Source organism: Nannospalax galili, unplaced genomic scaffold (assembly GCF_000622305.1).
Source record: "Nannospalax galili isolate Female #2095 unplaced genomic scaffold, S.galili_v1.0 scaffold84, whole genome shotgun sequence".
NCBI lineage: Eukaryota > Metazoa > Chordata > Mammalia > Rodentia > Spalacidae > Nannospalax > Nannospalax galili.
Window position 1 is genome coordinate 1,435,757 of NW_008352272.1, and position 15,304 is coordinate 1,451,060.

Consider the following 15,304-nt stretch of genomic DNA (forward strand, 5'->3'; position numbering starts at 1 on the left):
ATATATATATATATGACTAGTCCTAGTCACAGTTGGGTACTTTCTGAGATCCTTGGCACCTGAGCATGGAAATAAACTCATCAGGTAGATTTTGATGGTAATGTTTTTCATATCTACTAATTAACATGAAGTAAATTAAAAAAAATTTTTAATGACTACATCATTAGAAGGAGCATTTCATTACAGCTTTAACATATTTAGTAATATACTCCAGAGCAAGAGTACATCTCTTTCACAAGTGGCTGTAAGTTTCTAGGTTCACAGTTGAATTAATACAGTTATACAATATTGAACAATGAGTTCAATATTGAACAATATTGAACAATGAGTCTTTCTGCAAGGAACAATATATTCTAAAATGAAATGGAGATCTTTTTTAAAGGTTAAAAACTCATTCAATTTTATGTCTTAAAGTGGTGTTTTAGCAGCCTTTCCTGCTGTCCTAGGGCTTCTTCCTAAGAACTGTGGTCGTGATGAGGGTCAGCTAACCAGGTGGGTCATGGACACATGGTTATTATCATTGCTTTATTATTATCCTTGATCCTGACCACACCAGAGGGAACTGTGACCTCCATGTCCTATTTTCTGGGTGGTTCTTGGGAAGCACAGGGCAGGACCACATTTTAGAGAGACTTAACATGGTCTGGGAGCTCCTGGGAAGGCTTCCCAGAGGGAAGAGCAATGAGGCTGACAAGTTTACTAAAGGCACCGCATCAGCAGTTTTATAAGCACTGCTAATCACCATGGTATTGTTTAGTGCTCATCAATGTTTTAAGCAATTATTGGTTTTTACTTGTTATATTTATTTACTTAGCATAAGATTCTAGGAGGTAGGTACTGTTAGGGATTGATGCCTAGAAGAGTAGGTAGGCTGTCATAATAAACCCAGAGCCAGGAACAGGATTTGAACTTAGGTTTACATGGTCAATGTTCCTGTCTTTATTTCATTATTAACAGGGTGTATGTGTGTGTGTGTGTGTGTGTGTGTGTGTGTGTGTGTGTGTGTGAGTATAGGCACATACACGCTACAGTACATATATGGAGGTATGGAGGTCAGAGGACAAGTTTCAGGAGTCAGTTCTCTCTTTATATGTGGGATCCAGGGATCAAAATCAACGCGATCAGGTCTGTATAGTAAGCACTTTTACCCACTGAGGTGTTCGTTTTGAGAGCCCAAAGTTCCTGTCTTTAAATGTTCCACTTGAACACTGGGAGAAGCCCCAAGACGGTCAGGAGATGAAGGAAGCAAAGTGCTCACACCTGACCTAGGAGCTGACAGGCAGGAGGCAGGCAGATCAGTACACCTGCTCAGCTCCTATCCTAATGATAAAATGTCCAACTGAACTTGGGCATGGAAGCATTTAGAGTTCTTCATCCGCATACCAAAGCTTCTAGCCTGAACTCACCTGCGTTCTTGAGCCCACCCTGTCTCCTGCTTCTACTGCTTTCTCTCACCTTGAAGTCAGCAGTGGCCACGGCACTACAGATGCAGGGATGTGTAGAGTGCTTTAGGAAGAAGGTTTCTGGCTTACAGTTCCAGAGCAATGAGCCTTCTCCTGCCTCTGTCCCCCACCAGAGCTGCCCATCTGAGTTGATGTGGACTGTGGGGCACTGACTCCACCCTCCAAACAGAGCTATCTGCTTAGGTGGGAATCTGGCTGCAGAGTGAAACTGTGTCTTCAGCCTATTTCCTGCTGTTCTGTCTGTGGTAATCAGGAGTTGCTCTTCCGTCCCCAGCCCTTGCCAACCAGGAACAACAGGTGAAGGAAGCCACTGTCCTGAGAAGTAGAATCAGGTGACAGGAGATTCTGCTGTCTGGCTGCAGAGAAAGCTGGGCTGAAACAGTTCAGAGAGTCAGCAAGAACGAGACCTGGCTGGGATACGAGGGAGCAGAGGGGCTGGAGACAGAAGAAGCGCCCGTAGCTGCTAAGATGCCCTGTCATAACCGTACCCTCATTCACAGACTCCAGGACCCCTCCCATCCATTCTTGGTGGAGGAACAGGGGATCCAAAGCACCCAGGACTGTGGGTGGTGATCTGACATGCTCACGATGGAGCCATCTCGCAGCCCTGATATACGTTTTCCACATATTTCTCTACACCTAAACTATTATTTGCTTAGTGTTTTTAAGACACTAGTCACTGCCTGGCACACCTCGGTCATTTCATTAATGCTTAAAGGAGAAAGATAACGAAAGTAAAAAATAAAAACAAACATCCATGGCACTAGCAATGGCAGTGGCCACATTCCTCACTGTGCCTTTAAGTGAAAATAAATCTCTCATTAATTGCATCAAGCAGTTCCTGGAACTTCTTAGAAACTTTAATACCAACATAGAGGGCGTGGGTTGTTTGCTCAGCTGTCCCTGTATCTCCAGGGTGAGGATTCCAAACAGATTGAAAGGATGTGTTGAAGTGATGTTCTTATCAAATTCCAAGCCACATCTGTTACCCAAGAATCTTCTGGGAGAGCTGATAAATAGCAGATCTCCAGTGACAGCAAATAAAATAAAGAAAAGTAGCCCACAGACTCCCAGCCGGAAAGTCTGTGGTGATGAACTTTGCTGGTAAATCCCAATGGCAAAGCGTGCCCAGCATCTTGGCCTGTGCGCACTGATGGCTACTGCTCTGTAGTGGTGAGTGTATAGATTTCAGAGTTAGAAGACCTGGAACATAGTTTAAGGTCTGCCATAAGCTAGTGGTGCAACTTTGAGAAATTTGCTTAGCTTTTCTGAGCCTTGGTTTCCTTGTCTGTAAAACGGGGGTGCCAAGAACCCTCATCTCTGGGTGGTACTGAGGGAATGCCATGAGCCAGAGTGCACACTTAACTCAGCATGTAAAGTGCACACTTAACTCAGCACCGTGTTTCGCAAAAGATGAGTACTTAACACCTGCATTGGACTTGCTTCCTAGGGTTCTTTTGACAAAGAATCAAACACCAAGTAGCTTCAAATAGCTAAAATGTATTCCTTCAGCGTTCTGGTGGTAAGAAGTCCAAAGTCACTGTTTCGGCAGGGTCGGCTGCTGCTGAAGACTGAGGGGAATTCTGCCCATGCCCCTCTCTCAGCTTCTGGTAGCTGCCAGCAAGCCTTGGTATTCCCTGGCTTATAGAATCACCAATTGCTCCAATTTTTGCCCCATCTTCACATGGTGTTCTTCCCTGTGTGTTCTGTGTCTGTGCCCAAAGGTTCCTCTTATAAGGACACTAGCCTTTCTATGGCCCACTCTAGTCAAGAGTGACCTCATCGTAACTCATCACTTCTGCAGACCATATGTTCAAGTAAAGACCTAAGGATTGTCATAAGTACCAGTGCTTATAACGTGAACATTTCTTTTGGGAGTCGGGGGGACAGGGCCACAATTCTGTATGCTACCGTGCTCATCCTCAATATCATCTTTGTTGAGAAAAGTCCCAGAGGACTGTTGGAAGTCCCTGAACACAGCGCCTGTGATTGCTTCTAAACAGCGGTTTCCACTCTTCTTGTTCCCAAGCTCCACACACACTTGATGCTCCACACAAACAAATGATACCTGACAAACTCAGGTCAGCTCAGAACACTCCACCGTCTTTAGCTCTTCCTCCATCTTCTACATCACACAGAGCAAAATCCTTCTCTCAGGTCTCTCCCTGCAGGGCTTTTCCCAGATACACTCAAGCACCTGGCCTCTGACCTCCTGAGGGCGGTCACATTCCATGGAGACCTCAGAGGGGTCCTGACCGCCCCCACCTTCTCTAAGTATGAGCGCTCACATCACAGATACCCCTTTGTCTTAATCCACAGCACTTTTATTGTGTGTGTGTGTGTGTGCATGCACATATGTGTGGTGTATGCATGTGTGTGCCTGTAGCTGCACACACCCATCCACAAGCTGCACTTGTGGATGCCTGAGGCTGACTTCAGCATCTTCTTTTGTTCTCTACCTTATCTGATACAGGGTCTCTCGGTGAACACAGAACTTGACAGATCTGAGTGGGGAAAAGCAGCTACAACTCCCTAGATCTGGGTCACCAGATCTGATTACTCAGAGCTTTAATAGATCTCAGCATTATTTAATGTGTGCACATGGCTACACTCAATCCATATTTCCCAAAGAACTTGTGCAGTGTTCAATACTATATAACATAAACAAGTGAATTTTATGGCACATAAACTATACTTTAATATAGGTAGTTAAAGATGATTTTATATATCTATATAGTAAATACCTGTGTATGTGTGTTTATTTATGAGTGTGTATAATGCATTCTTTCTCCTTCCTTCTCTTTCTCTGCTTGTCTCTTCTCTCTCTCCTCTCCCCTCTTCTCTTAACCTTCCTTGTCCTCCCTCCCTCCCTCCCTCCCTCCCTCCCTCTCTTCCTCCCCCCTCCCTCTCCTTCCTAGAAGCCAACACAACTAGATATATACAAAATATAATGAAATTTATATTTTCTACAAGGGAAGTCCCTTTCCAAGCAGAAAAAAATAAGCTCTTCCTAGAACGTAGGTGTGAAGGCAAGGCCATGCACTGATCTTTGCACATACAACGTTGCAGTAGATGGTGTTCTCAATAACATCCCTGAAACAGAGTTGCAAGAGGAGGAGGAGGAGAGGGAGAAGAAAGCAACACATCCACCATCATTAGAGTCTGTGACCTTGTCTAACAAGCAGAGATGGGGAAATAATTCAACCCAGAAAAAGATACTGGTGCTCATAGACTCCCTAAGCACTAACTTGTTCAAAGGGCATTGGTTGGGTATATGAACAAAGTCAGTGTGAAGGTATGGGTAAGCAAGTTCGTTCATGAGCCTATGGTGTATGTAGGCACCAAAAGGGAAACTCTGAGGCCCTATACCCCACCTCTCTTATACACAGCACACTAGGAGCAAGCTTGTGGACAAGGCTGGAGGCAGGACAGGGGCATCATTTGAGGATCTATAGCTATCTGGGGCTGTTTTCTGTTTTGATTCCACCAGCCCCCACTGAAGACCCATACGGGTTACTTTAAACCAGTACAGCTCTGTTTTAAAGCAAACACCATCTCCTCCTTCCTCCCTGCTCTCCTTGGGTTTGCAAGAGTTGTGTCTTCAACTACACATCAGAATTCCCTGCAGAGCTTTTAGGAGCTGATGCTTGGGCCACGCTCCAGAACAATTAAATCAGAAGCTTCTAAATGTTTTAGGTTCTCCTTGCGCCGGGCCTGGCCCTCACTGGAGGAGGACAAAGAGGTGAGTTAGTCAAAGTCCACCAGGATGTGCACTAATGGTCAGGGTCTGGAATACGTGCCAAACACTGTCCAGTTGTTCTCCCCAGGGCACTCAACCAGTCAGGGGCAAGACTTTGAGAAAACTCTGGGTGCATACTGGCTCTGGCATGAAGGCTAACTTCGGCATCCTTGCGTTTACACAATCTCTTTACAATCTCTGCAACATATGAATATAATTGTGGCATCAATGGGGTCTGATTATCTGGAAACTTCTTACAAGAACTGTAAAATCACTGCAAGTTCAAGCTCAGGAGGCATGCATTCAAATCCTGATTTTTATATGTGCTTTTCTCTAGTTAGTTCAACTTCTTTGAGATACATTTTCCCTGGCAAGGTTGTGATGAGACCAACTGACATAACACATGCAAAGCCAGTACTTGTCATCAAGTAAGCCACAGTTATTGAAGCAAAGGATAATTATGGAGAATAAGAAGAGTGTTCAAAATATTCCCATAGGTATAAGGGATTCTTTCCCACATTCTCCATATATGTGGGCAAGGCAGAACATGAACTAGAAAAGTAGACTATCAGTTCTGTAGAAACATACTCTCCAGGAGATCTTATGCAGAGCCCAGAATGAAAGCAAGGACATTAGAGCTGGAGCTAGACAGAAGTCCTTTAGGACAGACTAAGAGGACCCTCCTTAGGAATCTGCATGCTTAGTCAATGGCAAACAAAACTCCCCTGTGGAATTGGTAGACCATCTACTAACTTCTAAAATTCCAAGGGGGCGCAAGAACCTCTATCCCCCAGTGTCCAGGCCCTCTCAGATGCATGCTGTTTGCCATACAGACCTAACAAGGTTCTCCTTCAGACTGGATCTACATACCAAAGATGAAGAGAGAGGCTTAAGCAACCTTGTCCTTTGTGATGGTTTGCTTTAACTACCAATACAATCTAGAATCATTTGGGAAGAAAGTTTCAATGTGGGATTGTTTATATTGGGCTGGCCTGTGGGCATGTCTGTGGGCGATTATCTTAATTAAGTCAATTGATGTGGGAAGACCCAGCCTACTGTGGGTAGCACTATCCCCTAGGCAGGGGTCCCTGAACTGTGTAAGAGTGGGGAAATGGATCTGAGCACAGGCAAGCAAGTGCGTGAGCACGCATGCATTCATTTTCTCTGCTCTTGACTGGATGTGATATGAACAGCTAACTCAAGCTCCTGCTGCTGCAACTTCCCTGAAGTGACAAACTTTGAATTGTGAGCTAAAATTAACCCTTTCTCCCCTAAGTTGATTTTTGTCAGAATATTTTATCACTCTAACAAAAATAAAATGAGAATACCTTTGATAACTAAACATCTGGAGTAGGAAGGAGAGTTATTCCAGCCAGATGTTCTTTCAACATGTTGGATGTAGGGATGTGGCACAGACAAGAGCCCAAGGATTTATAGGGCTATGATGGTGAGTCAATGGGATAAGGTTTGTTAAGAGTTTCACCAATAGTAAGAACCCAGTGCCTTTGCTGTGTTTATGAATTCTTAACTTCTGAGCAGCCCCCCGACCCCTTTTCAACTTTCACTCTGCATGAAGATGTCCTGATGTGTTCTAGGTTATCTTGAAGGCCTCAGCTTTGATCCTGCAAAGCATAGTCCTATAGTTTGAGTTTTGGATAGAATCTTCTACATGTAAATGTACATATACATATGTTTAAATTTTATGATATTGTGGCCATGCCAGTTTAAGATGAAGCTGTGTGACGTGAGTGCCTTTGCTTCTAGCAGGAAAAGGCCATTAGCAATCTAGAAATGATTTGGGGCTTTTAATAACTTGTTTGGAGATGGCAAAAAAATAGCCATTGCTTACTGAAGGAACACTTCAGAAAAAATTGAAACGTGGTACAACGAGGCAATTGTGCATTGGGAACCTCTGCAGGTCTAGGTGGGGCTGAGTCGTTTCTTCCATGAAATCTTCAAGTTGGTTTGACAAAAAGAAGAGCAATGGCTTCCATACTGAAAAACTTCTTGCCAGATGTGACAGTGTACATCGGTAAGCCCAGTAATAAGGAAGCTGAAACAGGAGGATTGCTGTGATTTTTAAGGTCAGTCTGGGCTACAGAATGACAGCTTGTCTCAAAACAAAAGAAAATTTCTTCATAAAATAAAAATGAGTACAAATCTCTAATAAAAGCTTGGATCTGTGTCAGAGTTGAGCTGATTTTCATATCAGAGGTTATGGCAGAAGGTACATTGAGAATTAAAACTGCATATGTCTTTATTATTTTTATTTATGTGTTTGTACTGTAGGTATGTGTGCATATTTGTGTATGTGTGGGTGCACAGGCACATGTGTGCGTATGCGCATGTATGCACATGCATGTGGAGGTCAGAGGACAACCTTAGGTGTTGTTCCTCAGGAACTGTCCATTTTTGGTTGTTGCTGTTTGTTTTTGAGACGAGATCTCACGATATAGTTCTAGCTGGCCTGGAACGCAATACGTAGAGCAGATTGGCCTTAAATTTGCAGAGATCCACCTTCCTCTGAATCCTGGGTGCTGAGATTAAAGAAATACAGTACCACACCTGGCCCATTTTGTCTTTTAAGGTGGGGTCTCTTATTGCTCTGGCTCACCAAGTAGGCTAGGCTGGCTGGCCAGTGAGCTTAGGAGAGCCACCGGTCCATCTCTCCAGTTCTGGGATTACAAGCATTTTTCATTCTGCCTGGAGTTTTACTTGGATGCTGAGGATGGAACTCAGGTCTTCATGCTTGCATGGCAAGTTCTTTACCAACTATGCCATCTCTTAAGACCTTAAACCTTTTAAAATGATGCCATGTCACACTTTGGATTTAATCAAGTTGAATTTTTGCCCCCTAGCATAGAAAAAGCCAAAGAAATGTGAAAGGAAGTTTAGAATGGAGCTCTTGAAAACTTGTTGTTGTTAAACAATACCACTATTGGATGGAAGAGATGACTCACAGAGGCCACAGGAAAGGAGTGGTGAGGGAACAGGAGCTTTGAACCCAAATGGTTGCCTCTGTGTTCTGAATGAATATGCTTGGTTGAGTTGAATCAGAAATGCTTAACTGAGTTTTAATAACAAATATGATGGAAGTATGATTTTGGCGCTTGAGGTCGCCTCGCCCCTAATCACCAGCATTATCAGAATTGCACAGGTCAGTGACAGCTATTGAAGCATTTGTTTGAGTTAAAAATAAACATTGGTCAACTTGGGAGACCTTACTCTAAGGGAAATAAGGCAGACATAGAAAGATAATTATCATAGAATCCCACTTAAGCGTAGAATCTAAAATAGACATAAGAGGAGCACTATGTAGATGCCCTTGTCAAGGCTTGGGGAAGGGGGCAGAGTAGGAAGCAGGGGTGGGGTGCAAAAGTTTCAACTCTAAGAGACAAGTAGTGGAGATTTAATGTATACCATGGTAACTGCAGTTAAAATATACTCTGAATTATATACTTCAAATTCACTAAGGCGACTCTCAAGTGCTTTTGCAAAAACAGAAGGAAAAAAGGAACAGAGAACAGAAGTGCCTAATAAATAAAATAAACTTTGGTGACATGTCTGGCTTAGTCAAATTTCTTTGAGTCATATGTTAAACTTGACAAAGCTAGATGGTTAAAATAAAAGCAGATTTAATTTGACTGTTTTGTAGATGGTTCCTGGGAAAACAAGCCAGTAATTGATGTCTTTTACCAAAAGACGATGAAATGAAGCCCTTAAGGGTCTGTTGTGCATTTGAACAATTAGGTGGCACAAAGAAAGCCTGTTTCTCTATAATCTGATCTGCCCCCTGAGCACAAGACTGGCTTTGTTGTTGACGTGACAGAGCACTGCTGGGTAGAGCTGGGAGCTTCTCTGTTGCAGGAGTGGGTCACGCTGAGTGTGGTGGATGCTGTGAGGGACTCCCTGAGCTTGAATCCATTCTCTCTACTGCATGATTGTGCATGATTGTAAGTCTCCCACCTGTCTGAGGCTCTGTTCCTGTATCCTTAAAATGGAGATAATGATAGGCCTACTTAATAAGATGATGGTGCAAATTAAATGAGCAACGCAGAAGACACTGGGATGAATTCCCAGTGCTCAAAAATATCCGATCTCTATGGTGTTTGATGTGGTCAGTACACAAAGCAACAATGGGGGAGAAGGATGAGGGAGAAGTAAATATGCTACCTCTAACCCCATGACTCATCCTCATTTGCATATTCAAAATATCTACCACTAGTAGATGATTACAGGCTACAGATTTCTGCTGTTTGTTGCAGAAAAGATTATAGATGGTTATGCTGTTCGAACAGCACTGTGAATTTCTGATGTGGTACATGGAGATGCATACGCAGAGATGATGATGTGTGGAGGGCAACAACTATGGAATCACCTTAATTGGACCCGAGACCATTTTTCTTATTTCTTTTCCCCTTTTGTGGGGTCAAACCCATCACCTCGGGCATGCTAGGCAACTTGCTCTACTACTGAGCTACAATCCTAGCCCTTGGATTTTGTGAGACAGAATGTCACAATGTAGCCCAAGCTGGCCTTAAACTTGTGATCTCCTGAGTGATGGGTTTAAAGGTTTGTGCTACCATGCCTGGAAAATTAAATCCTGTGCAGAGTTTTTATGTTCATGGGTTCCATGGCCCTTCAATAAGATGATTTGATTTAACATGGTGATCCCGCACACACCAAAATCAGGCAACAATTTAAGGAATATACAGACTTAAAGAAATTCTTCCTTTGGCCTATGGACCAGACAGGCTGGTCATTTTCATTCTTCTCTTAGAAAATCTTGTTCACACCATATATGCTTTTCAAAAAGCACACCTCTGTCATTCTCCTGATGTGTGGCTGCCTCCTCCTCCCTGGGCACATCTGATTGGATTATATGGATCCCTGAGCCACATGAGATCATTAGCTTTCCTTCTTGGTACTTTAGACTTCTAAATAGTCTAGATTTGAGAGACTTGTGACCGAGCGAGGTGATGCTGATGCATGTCCATAGGGAGAAACAATCAGGGAAGGAAGGGTGACGGGTGAGGGCCTTGAAATGAGACATGGTTGTCAGGCCCTTGTCAAGAATCCCTCTCTTTCAAGCTGCTCATCCTGCCTTTGGGCATTGCGAGATGCACAGACAGATGCCACGTCTTCCAGTCCTCGCTACATTCACTCACTGTGCCTGACAGTTTTTTTGCAGTAGATGAAGAATTATAAAGCTTAAATTCTTGATATTTAATTTTCCTCAACATAATTAATTTCACTGAGGGGAAAACGGACCTTTTCTTGTTTTTCAGTTCACTATCTTCTGAGGACTGAAGCGGCAAGTCACTTTGCTGAGTAGAGACCTGGGAGATCCAGGAAAGTGATTTAGGAAGATGAGCCATCAGAAAAATCATGCTGCAATCAGAACTGCATATGGAAGCTTGGGGGTTGAGGGGGAAAGAACGATAATTGGGGCAGAACTGAAGAGAAGTCAGGAATCCAAGATCAGACAGCAAATGTCAAAAGGTTCCCTGGAAGAGGATTAAGGGAACAGGTAGCAAAGACTTTCAGCTCTCTGTGAGCCATATGATAAAGGAATTTAACATATGGTGCAGGAAGATAGCAAAGAGGGGTGAAGAAAAGGAATGCTTTTGTCTGCAGGGTTATATAACCACGTCTAATGTATGTACCCATGTGTGTGTGTGTGTGTGAATACATGTCACTAATGAGATTAAAATTAGGATCGACTCCCACAACTGGGGCTCAAAGACTTTAGAGAAGGTCTTCATTACTGGTAGGAACTAACCGCCCCTTTAATCTCCTCAGGAAACTTCTTCCTGTCAGAATCCAGCACTGCACCTGCTACCAGCACAAGATTCTGTTGTCTAGGACTCTGAGCTCTGCACTGTTCTCTTGCTTCCACAGGGCACTCCAGTGGAGCACCTGGAGGTTGGGAAGCTGCTATGGAAATCAGGATTGCCTTCTCCAGCAAGCCCACGAGGCATAGTGCTGGGGTGGGGAGGCTGGCCTCTCAGGGGCTCATGGAACATTTTAAGTTCTTTAACAATCACAAGGGAAAAACTCTGAGGTCAAGGTTTTAATATGCAATTTTAATGTATTTGTCTTTATATCAATGCAATCACAGGACATTACTTTTAACACTTCTCCATGGAGGAAGGAAGAATACATAAATGTCATTGTGCAGTTCTTGTAGCAGTTTGGAAATGTTATTTCAAGATAAGAAAGATAAGCACTTGATGTATTAGTGTACACCAGCACTCAGGAAGCTGAGACGGGGAGACTGTGAGTTTGAAGGCAGCCTAGAGTTCCAGGCCAGCCTGAAAACATGGAGAGACCCTGTCTGAAGGAGGAGAAGAAGAAAGAGGGAGGGAGGGAGGGAGGAAGGAAGGAAGGAAGTTAGTTAGTTTCATGGACTCCAAAGTGGAGAAGAGCACTGTTTGAGATGGGAAGAAGCAACTGGAATCATAAAATAAGATCTCAGGTCCTGGTCCTCCTCTTCCAAGCCACACACAGCTCTTCAAGATCATATCTTGGAGATATCACTCAACCTCTCTTACTCACAATTTCCAAATATATACACTAGAGTTACTGTAACTCTTTCAGAATTGTGGTTCCAAATAATATAACATGATGCGTGTAAGTCCATAGCATAGTACCTGGTAATTAATATGAGTGCAGTCAATGCTGAAGATGATAAGGGGAGTATGAATGGAATGGGTGTAGGTAGGGTCCATAGTACAGAGGGTAGAAAAATGGAGGTCAAGGCTGCCAAGGAAGCAGCTGAGGGGAGGCTGCACCTGCTAGAGATGCCTTTGAGATTCGGAGGATCCCATGAGGCTGAAGCCTGTGGAGGAGGGCAGAGGAGTGAAGGCCAAGCTCTCAGGAATCCCACTGATGACTCACAGTCCTTGTGAACACTGTTCCGTGGTGGGTGATTAGGTCACTCCCCACTACTAAGGACAACAGCCCACAGTGAAAATAATCATCTTCAGCATTGACTGCACTCATATTAATTACCAGGTACTATGCTATGGACTTACACGCATCATGTTATATTATTTGGAACCACAATTCTCACTAAGTGGCAGTTAGTGAGGCAAACGGGAAAATGAGCGGGGAAAATACTTAGCCTTTTCAAACACATTTGACATTCTAAATGTTGAGAAGAAGAGAATGAGGGTCAGTATTAAGAGTCCAAAATCAGGGTTGTGGGTGGAGGATGTAGTTCAGTAGTGGAGCATTTGCCTACCACACTTGGGACTCTAGGTTCCATCCTCAGCATCACAAAGCCCTGATTATGCCATTCCTAAATGAAGTCTGATCCATTAGATGACATTTACTAACTTGTGACTTCAGTAAGTCATTTCAACCTTCTGTATCTCATTCTCTTCATCTGTGAAATGGCAGTGACACTATCTACATCATAGAATACATGTGAGATAAGCCACAAAAACATTTATGAATTTGACACCTATTGTATCAAGGACTCAGAAAGTGTGAGATAATGCACAACTGTCACCAGCACCATCACCACCAGTAGAATATAAGTCCTTAAGGGCAGTGCTTTTGTCTGTTGTTTTATCCTACACCTAGAAGAATGATGGTGTACAGTAAATACCCAATAAGTGTTCCCTGGGTGACTCATCATTAATTATGGATGTGCATGGGCACATTATAAACCAAAGACATCTCTCCCCTCATGCCTGTCCTCTTCTCTCACAAGCATGACGTCCAAGCTTTGTTCTTAGATCTGCAGACTGATAGGTGAGCTAATTTCATCTCTTTTCCCACTTCCTACTACCTTCCTACATTGCTTGGTTAACTCTCCTACCTGACAACCCGAGAGACAGGTGTTTTCAAAGGCTACTGATGGGAGAGGCCATTGTTCAAAGGGAAAGGAATGAATGCAAAAGAGCAGCTTGATTCTCAATCCACTCAGTGTAAAAAACAGAAAGGACAGGTTGAGAACCTAGAAAAGATGTTTACAGACACAGGAACCATGATGCATGATTTTCTTCTAAGGGAGAGGATCTAGGGATGGGGGGGCAGTGATTTTTCTGCAGAGAATCACAGCAAGACTTCATGTCCTTTGAAATACAGTGGCCACCAAGGAGCCAGTTACCATGAGAGTCTAAGATCTGAAGACAGTTCCTCACCAACTATGGCTGGTACTATCTGAAGTTATGAGAACAAAATTAGCTTTCTTTAATAAGCTCTTCTAGAAAACATTCAAATAAACATTTAACTGGCATGTCAGATTTGTGACTGTACTTATAGTACTGCTAGGGCCATGTGGAAAGGAAGAAAAGGAAATGAACCAAAAGTCAACTCAAAGAAAAAATATTTCTCTTAAAAGAAATCACATTCATGGCAAAAGATAAACAGGTGCATGACTGATTAAGACTGGGAACTTCTGGTCAAAACTACCATCTACTCTGCCAAGGTGTGAATTTTGAGGAGAACTCAGAGCCTTGGACAGTAGCAACCAAATGCTGAGTGTCTAAGGGAAACTTCCAGGACCTCTGGGGACATTCAAGACACTTGACCTCCTGGGCATTATTCCAGGGAAGTCAAGCTATAAAAGAGACAGTTTCCTGCTCTTTTTCTTATCTTCTCTGAGTTTGATATTAGACTACCTTAGATGCACACCTAGCCATAGAACAGGACAGGATTTTTTTTAATGATAATGTAATACCTGGGTGTCCAGTTCTAGCACTATCTTCCTGTTTCTTTTGATTTCATAAGCTGCTGACTTCTTCCTACTTGATTTATTCCTGGCTTCTGCTGGGCTCAGGAACGCAGCACCAACACCTGGCATGCTCCATGATTTGAACACAGGGAAATGTCACCGAAAAGAGGTGCTTCAAGATTTTTGTTTGTTGGGTACGAGAAACTGGATGTTCTAAAGTTGGAAAACTCAGAAGGTCTTTTGGGACATTGCAAAAAATGCCAGAGATGAAAAGCAAGCCAAGAAAGGTGCCCCAAATGTATTCTCCCAAACTCCTTTGCACTGAGGTGTAGCCATGGACTGAGTTGCTCTGATAGGGTGTAGGCAGAAGTGATATGTGTCAATTCCAGAACAAAACCTTTTAGGAAGCAGCTTGAACCTCCTTCTATTCTTCCTCCTCCTCCACCCTCTGAATATAGAGAAGAGGCCAGAGAGACTGTAATGGAGCCATCTAAGACAGAAGGAGTCTTATCCCTTAATTACCATAGAGAGAGGGTAGGTGGGGCCAAGAACACCCATTTTGTACTGTTTGATGAATATAAATTGCATCACCATTGAATCGGAGTTGGTATACTTTTGGGGTCTAGTTGTTACACCAGTGCAGTTCATGTTCCGACTGTTGTACAGATTAACCAAGCCTTCTTTTGGAGTGGGCACCAAGGAGACACTGTGAGGTTCTCATTTCCTACCGCCTCCCTATGTTGCTTGGTTAACTCGTCCTTGTGGTATAGCTCCAGCCACTTACTCAGGAAAGCCTCCGCCGCTGACTGCAGAGGAGTTCCCCTCCTGCAGGCTCCCACAGCACACCACAGCTGTACTTACATCTGCTCCTGTGATTTCTCCTGATTAATGTTTATAGCTCCATGGTATAAAGTAGACATTATTTCAAAATGCATAGAATGATATACTTTAGAAATGTGTATTTTGTTGTATGTAAATTTTACTTTAAAAATGATCATTTAGATGGTTGTGTTTGGTTAAACGATATGGGTCCTGAAGGGTTTAGCTGGGCATGTACTGAGATCTATAACTGATTCTGAACTGCACTAGAAAGTGTGTTAAGGAAGGGATATTTAGATGGATCGACAGATATATGATAAAACAAATAGAGTTAAATATTAATTCCAGAATCTAGGTGTCAGTTATTATGAATCATCATTATATACCTCTTTAAATTTTCCTGCTTTCAAAAGGTGAATAAATATTAATGTTTAGTGAGAGCAGAGATCATGAACACATTACATAAAGGCAATCAGCCTACACACAGTAGGTTTCACATTACTGATTCAGAGATTTATTTTTAATTTTTAATTGACCTCATGTCATGGGAGCAGAGAGAGAGAGAGAGAGAGAGAGAGAGAGAGAGAGAGAGAGAGA

General features: G+C 43.0%; 1 protein-coding gene across 2 annotated transcripts in view; it reads right to left on the minus strand.

Annotated features, from left to right (window-relative positions):
- Positions 1-15,304, minus strand: part of Prkcb (protein kinase C beta) — a 394,800-nt gene that overhangs the window by 80,186 nt on the left and 299,310 nt on the right. The gene's annotated exons all lie outside the window — the stretch shown is intronic.